Below are 7813 nucleotides of genomic sequence, written 5' to 3'. Positions count from 1 at the left end.
TCTGCAAATAATGACATTTGACTTCTTCATTTCCTATCTTTATTCCTTTTATTTCTTTCTCTTGTCTAATTGCCATGGCTAATGTTTCCAGAACTATATTGAACAAGAGTGGTGATAGTGGACATCCTTGTCTTGTTCCTGATTTTAGTGTGAAGGATTTCATTTTTTGACCATTTAGTCTGATATTGGCTGTTGGTTTTTCATAGATGGCTTCTATCAGTTTGAGGTAGAGACCATCTATTCCAATTTTTTGTAGGGTTTTTATCATAAATGCATGTTGGATTTTGTCAAATGCTTTTTCTGGATCTATGGAGATAATCATATGGTTTTTGTCCTTGGCTCAATTGATGTAGTGTGTTACATTGATTGATTTTCGTATATTGAACCATCCCTGCATCCCTGAGATGAATCCTACTTGATCAGGGTGTATGATCTTCTTGATGATCTTCTACATTGTTTGCCAGTATCTTATTAAGGATTTGTGCATCTATGTTCATTAGTGAGATTGGTCTATAGTTCTCCTTTTCAGTTGGTTCTTTCTCTGCTTTGGGGATCAAGGTGATGCTTGCTTCCAGGAATGAATTTGGGAGTATTGCTTCCCTTTCAATTTCATTGAAGAGTTTAAACATTAGTGGCAACAGTTCCTCTCTTAATGTCTTGTAGAATTCAGCAGTGAAGCCATCAGGGCCTGTGCTTTTCTTAGTTGATAAGTTTTTAATTACATTTTCAATTTCATTGGTTGATATTGGGTTATTCAGAAATTTTAGGTCTTCTTCGTTCAACTTTGGTAATTCATATGTATCTAGGAATCTGTCCATTTCTTCTGTGTTGTCCATCTTATTGGCATATAGGTTCTGGAAGTAGGTATTGCTGATCCTCTGGATTTCTGCAGGGTCTGTTGTAATTTCATCCTTTTCATTCCTAATTGCATGGATTTGGGCCTTTTCTTTCCTTTTTCTGACAAAGTTGGCTAAGGGTTTGTCAATTTTGTTGATTCTTTTGAAGAACCAACTCTTGGCTTCATTGATTTTTTTGTATCATTCTCTTAGTCTCCAATGCATTGATTTCTCCTCTGATCTTTATAATTTCCTCCCTTGTTTGAGCTTTGGGTTTGTCCTGCTCTTCTTTTTCTAGAAGCTTGAGGTGCAGCATCAGGTTGTTTAATTGGGCTCGTTCTGTTTTCCTAATATGTGTATTCACTGCTATGAATTTCCCTCATAAGACTGCTTTCATTGTGTCCCATAGATTCCGATATGTTGTATTGTCATTGTTATTTAATTGAAGGAACTGTCTGATTTCTTCTTTAATTTCCTCTGTGACCTATTGATTATTCAGAAGTGCGTTGTTCAATTTCCACGTGTTTATGAAATTTTTCCAGTTTCTTTTGCTATGGATCTCCAATTTCATCTCACTATGGTCTGATAATGTACAGGGGATAACTTCAATTCCTTTGCACTTACTTAAACATGTTCTATGTGTGAGTATGTGGTCTATTTTGGAGAATGACCCATGTGCAGCTGAGAAGAATGTGTAATATGATTTTGTGGGGTGGAACACTCTGTAAACATCTGTTAAGTTCATTTGTTCAAGAGTTCGATTGAGTTCTAGTATTTCATTATTTATTTTTTGTCTAGTTGATCTATCTATTTGTGACAGTGGGGTGTTGAGGTCCCCCACTACAATTGTATTAGTGCATATATGACTTTTCATGTCCGTTAGTATTTATTTTATATAGTTGGGTGCACTAGTGTTTGGTGCATAGATATTTATGACTGTCATCTCTTCCTGTTGGATTCTTCCCTTTACAAGGATGTAGTGTCCTTCTTTGTTTCTCTTAATCAGTGTTGGTTTGAAATCTGCTTGATCTTCAAAGAGGATAGCTACTCCTGCTTTTTTTTGGGTTCCCAGCATAGGGAGTATTGTTTTCCACCCTTTAACTTTCAGTCTATGAGTTTCCTTTTGAATTAAGTGTGCTTCTTGTATGCAGCCTATTGTTGGATTTTGCTTCTTGACCCATTCTGCCAGTCTATTTCTTTTGATTGGTGAATTGAGACCATTAACATTGATGGTTATAACTGAAACGTATTGACTTGTCATTTCCATGACTTTTTCTTTTTGTTGGGTTCTCCCCCTTGACATTTAATTTCTTGTCATGCCAGATGGGTTCATTCTGCTTTGCTTCCTTTGTGATCCTCAAAGTCTGTTCCTAGGATATTGTGTAAAATTCTTTGGAGTGCTGGTTTGGTATTCACGAAGTTCCTAAGGTGCTCTTTGTCATGAAAGTATCTTATTTCTCCATCCATTTTGAAAGATAGTTTTGCAGGGTACATCAATCTGGGTTGGAGGCTGTTTTCTTTTAGGGCTTGGAATATGCCACTCCAAGCTCTTCTTGCCTTGATGGTTTGTGTTGAGAAGTCTGCTGTGATTCTGATGGGCTTTCCTTTGTATGTGATTTGTTTCTTTTCTCTGACTGCTTGTAGAACTTTGTTCTTCTGTTGAGTTTCTGGAATCTTAACAGTTATATGCCTATGTGTAGGTTTTTTTTTTTGATTAAGGCTATTTGGAGTCCTATATGCCTCACTTATCTGTATGTTAAGCTCTTTCCCCCTGCTTGGGAAATTTTCTGCCATTACTTCTGTGAAGAGATTTTTTTGTCATCTGCACTCTCTCCTGTTTCTTCATTGACTCCAATCAATCAGTCTTATGTTATTCTTCTTTGCATCATCTAGCAGCTGCTGGATTGATTCCTCATGTCCCCTTATAATTTTGAAGCAATTTTTCTTTTCCTGGTCACTAATTGCAATCTTATCTGCTATATCTGAAATTCTGTCCTCACATTGGCTCATTCTGCTGTATAGACTTTCAATGGAGTTTTTCATCTCTTGTAAATCTATTTGCATCTGTTTTATGCATTCCATTTGTTTCCTATGTTGGGATTCCATCATGTTCCTGAGCTCCTCTCTAGATTTATTAATCATGTCTTGCACTAGGAGTACAATTTCTCCTGTTATCTGAGAAATTATTTCTGATTTCAATTTTTCCAGATCCCCTTTTGTTGCCAGTTCAGTGGGTCCAGGTGGTTGAGTATCAGAGTATTCCATCTCATTTCCCTTTGGGGTTTCTGTAGGTGATCTGGAAGTCTGGTTTTGAGACTTATTTATGTGTTTTCTCATTTCAACTGGGGGGCGGGGTTGTTGGAGCCTGCATGGATTACTTCCTTTGAGCTGTTAGAGGTAGGACAGTTGCTGCAAGCAGCGGTAGGGATGGTGGCCCAAAAGCCCCTTCCTCTGGACCAGGAGCAGTGGGACGGCAGCTCAGGAGCCCCTACCCCTGGGCCTGGAGTGGCCAGTGGGATGCTGGCCGGGAAGCCCCTTCCTCTGGGCCAGGAGTGGCGGGACCGAAGGTGGCCCAAAAACCCTTTCCTCTGGGCTGGGAGCAGCGGGAGCGATGGTGGCCGGGAAGCCCCTTCCTTTGGACCAGGAGGAATGGGACAGCCGCTCAGAAGCCCCTACCTCTGGGGTGGGAGCGGCAGGACTCAGTACCGTGGTCTGGTGGTCCGGTGTCCTCTGTGTTTTTGTAGTGTGGAACCAGGTGGCTGTACAGAGGAGCGGGGTGGTGGTGGGGGCGGTGTCCAGTGGATTGTTGCCGGGGCATGGGCTGATTCGGCGTGTTCCGCGGCACTGGTGACCTCGATAGGGCGTGCACAGATCTGCCTGTCTGCAGTGGGCTGATTGGGCATGTTCCACGCGACTCAAGACCTTGGTAGTGTGTGTGCAGACCTCCCTGAGAGAGGATATTGGTAGGTCTCCCACTACCTCAACAGCTATTATGTATAGTAGCTGCCTTCTTCCTATGGTGCCTAGCCCCCTCCCCTGTGTGACGTCATGCCAAGATGGTTGCTCCCACCAAAGAATAAACCCTTCTTCCCAGCATGCCCCTGTTCCCGCCTAGAGAGTAACCTATTACTTGCTCACCTCCTACCAACTAGTGAAGGTACCGGCTCCTCCATTCCCTAGCACTAGTCACTAACTCACTCAACCCCGCCTCAGCTCCTACAAACCCCACCCCAGTCTCTATAAAAGACACTTCCTGCCCCGACCATATTGCCTTTGTCTCTCCTTTGTTCAGAGACAGCCCGGCAGATCTGTTACCCTAATAAAGGCTTGTTGTGGCCTGGTCTGGTCTTGGTTTTCAGCCTTTTTACCAGACAGATATCTTATAAAATTTGTTTTTTGATAGAGAAAGATGTTTTTGGGGAGTGGTTCTTGTATGCATTTTATTTATTATTATTATTTTTTAATAGTGCTATTCAATATTTAGGTTATTTATTTATTTATTTTTGGTACCAGGGATCGAACTAGGGTTCTTGCACTTGTGCAACAGGTGGCGAAACCACTGAACTGAATCCCCCGCCCTCTTGCATGCATTTTAGTGTTTCTGGTTGTTTATTATCTATCTAAGTTATAATTATTTCTTCTTTTTGGTTCCTTTGGAAAATAGTCTGGGGTCTCAGTGTCCATTTACAGATAGTAAAATAATAGCACATTACCTCAGTTCTGTAGAAGTACAGTTTTTTACTTTGACTGGAGGGCTGTATTAAAAATTTGTTTGAGTTTTTTTTCTGTTTTGTTTTTAGAATACAGTGTATCTCTATGTAGCCCAGGCTGGCCTTGAACTTTTGATCATCACACCTCAGCCTCACACATGCTAGAATTACAGGCTGGCAACAGCACACCTGGTGACCAAAGGATTTTTAATAAAACAACATTAGAACTTTAGTCACTTCATTCACTTGCTTTTTAGCAAGCAGTAAGTGACAGATTCATTCCAGGTGTTGAGGGAACATCTTGCAGTGTTTCAATGAACTCAAATTATCAAACACTCTGTATTATATTAGTGAATGACTTATTTCATGATAGATCTTTACATGGAAAAATATAACTTGGAGTCCAGTTCTTATTTTTTAGTATTATGCATGTTGAGTATGTGCATTATTTCTATGGCACAGAATGATTGAATAGGAATGGAAGATTTTCTGGAGTAGGAAAGCAGTAGGAAAGGGAGATTTTCCTTTTTCTAAAAACCATCATCTTGTATTACTTGATGTTCACTGTTTGAACATGACTCTTTCTTACATGTTATCCTCTTTTCTTTTTTGTTTAGTTTCTTGATTTTTTTCTGCATGAGAAGATAAATCTAGTCCATGTTGATAGAAAACAGAAGTTTAAATGTACATTTTTAAGTGAATAAAAGTCAGTGGATTTTTACTCATTATCTACCACTTAGTCTTTATTATTTTTCTTAAAGTTTTTGCCACAATTAAAAATTGTACATTTTAAAAATTTTCTTGATTATTTTTTGCTTCTTATACCTTGAGTTCAAAAAATTACAGACCATTTATTAATCATTGATATATATCTAACCCAGAGTCTAGTTCATGGTCTGCACGGTTATGGTTTGGATCATAATTGTCCTCCAAAGACTCATATGTTGAAGGATGGTTCTTACCTAATGGCTCCATTGGGAAGTGGTAGGACCTTTTGGAGTTGGGACTTAGTTGAAGGAGAGGAGGTCATAGGGACTATGTCCTTGAAGAGGATATTAGGACTCTTGCCCCTCTTTTTCTTTTCTTTTGCTTCCCAGTTGCCTTGAAGTGAGCTGCTACATGCTTCCCACCATGATTTTCTGCTTTACAACAGGCCTCAAAGCAACAGAATCAGTTATGAAGTGAAACTTCTGAAACTGTGAGCCAAAATAAATCTTATCTATCTCAGGGATTCTGCCAGTGTAATAGAAAAGTTAACACATGCCCTTAATGTATATATTTATTGAATAGATGAATGAATTAAAGAGTTTAAAAGAAAAGCTCTTAAGAATAAGTAAAATATAATCTACCTCTAGGCAAAATTCAACGGTAGAATTTTGGAGGTATGCAATCTTTAGAGAAAAATGTACCACATGAATTACTGGAATCTGTAGCTGGTGAGACTGTATATAGAAAATTATTGTGTAAAAATAAAAAGGTAAGTGGTAAATGTAAGACAATTATTGCTTTTTAATTAAATAAGTATTTTTGTAGTGAAGATCCAACTATATTTCTTCATTACCATTATGTCTTATTTAAATTTTTATCCTTGCACATAAAATAGTATTGTATATTATGGTAAGATTATTATTTTATTAGAAGTAGGAAACAATTATGTATAATTTCTTTACTGTTCTTGTCAAAGAACCTTTATAAGAATTTGTGAGGAGAGCCACTGGGCCTGGGTGGCTGCGCTCTGAGGGCTGAGCTGCCTGGTGGCTCCTCACCCCCACAGGCTGGGCAGCCAGCAGCCGAGCTGCAGAATCCAAGGACCCCTTTTGTTCTTGTTCCATATTGCTTGATGGGAGGCATTATGACCCCCAAAGACATAAGGATGAATACTCATGCTAAATCCATCCTCAGCTCCATGAAGTCCCTCAGGAAGAGCAATACCCTGTGTGATGTGACACTGAGAGTAGAGTGGAAAGACTTTCCTGCCCATCGGTTTCTGGTGGCTGCCTGCAGTGACTATTTCTGTACCATGAAACCTTATGTTGTTTTCCAAGGGTTAACTGCCTCTACCTTGGAAATCCTGTTGGACTTTGTGAACACAGAAACAGTACACGTGAGAGTGGAGAATGTACAAGAACTGCTCCCTGCAGCCTGTCTGCTTCAGCTGAAAGGTGTGAAGCAAGCCTGCTGTGAGCTCTTAGAAATTCATCTGGACCCTTCTAATTGCCTGGGTATAAGGGATTTTTCTGAAACTCACAGCTGTGTTGATTTGATGCAAGCAGCTGAGGTTTTTTAACCAGAAGCATTTTCCTGAAGTGGTACTGAAGGAAGGATGGTACAGCCCACCTTTCTTCGTTGAAGCATACAACTTTTGCACTGATTTCTGGACAACTGTTACTAGTATGACCACTCCATGGTGCTATGTAGAGGCCACAGTGCTTCGGGGGAGACTCTATGCGATTGCAGGATATGATGGCAATTCCCTGTTGAGTAGCATTGAATGATATGACCCTATCATTGACAGCTGGGAAGTGGTGACATCCATGGGAACCCAGCGGTGTTATGCTGGGGTGAGTGTTCTCCGAGAGAAGTGACCATTGTTGGAGCACCATCCAGAGCTAGCGACCAGTTCAAGAAACAGTTTGCAGGAGAATCAAGGATCCTTTCCAGAATGTCTTATTTTTCACTGTTTGCATAGGGTGATTATGGGCACCAGTGCAGTGATGCTTGTACTTATTTGACACACACTCCTTCTCATGATGGCTAAGTCTCTCAGAAGGGTGGGTAACATATACTTAACAGAAGAGAATGCGCATTGAATGGGTGTAAGACTGGATCCTTCTCCATCTGGCCTGGAGAGCACTCTCGTTTCTGACTTCCCACATGCTTGGGGGAATATGTGTACGTTGTGCCTCATCTGCAGAGAATGATGTGTGGATGGAGTCCAGCCTGGAAAAGTGGAAGGATACCAGCTTGAGTGAGCTTGGTAAAAATCCAAGTATTTTTTCCAGGAACAAATAACTTTTCTAATGTACAGGTAGCTAGAGGCACCACAGTTTCATTCTGGAGGAAAAGAGAAGAGAGACCCCCATCATAACTTTGAGTGGCAGAAGGAGAGATTCATGTGATACTCCCTTGGTGGGGGGACAGGGTTGGCACATCAGAACTAAGGTTAGAATAAATGAGAGGAGCTGAATTTGATGGAATGTGAATGAACCTGGAACACCACTGAAGAATAACCTGGAAGACTGAGGAAGACATATTATTGGGCGGATC

At 40.4% G+C, this 7813-nt stretch overlaps 1 pseudogene; it reads left to right on the top strand.

Moving 5' to 3' along the window:
• Nucleotides 1-6386: 6386 nt before the first annotated feature.
• Nucleotides 6387-7041, top strand: LOC106009189 (kelch-like protein 12 pseudogene; annotated as a pseudogene).
• The last annotated feature ends 772 nt before the right edge of the window (nucleotides 7042-7813 follow it).

The sequence above is a fragment of the Heterocephalus glaber genome, unplaced genomic scaffold (genome assembly GCF_053883595.1).
Source record: "Heterocephalus glaber isolate CG9 unplaced genomic scaffold, H.glaber_assembly_v1.0 deba00001553, whole genome shotgun sequence".
Taxonomy (NCBI): Eukaryota; Metazoa; Chordata; class Mammalia; order Rodentia; family Bathyergidae; genus Heterocephalus; species Heterocephalus glaber.
The sequence above is the reverse complement of the archived record's forward strand: the minus strand, read 5'-3'. Positions and strand labels throughout refer to the sequence as shown.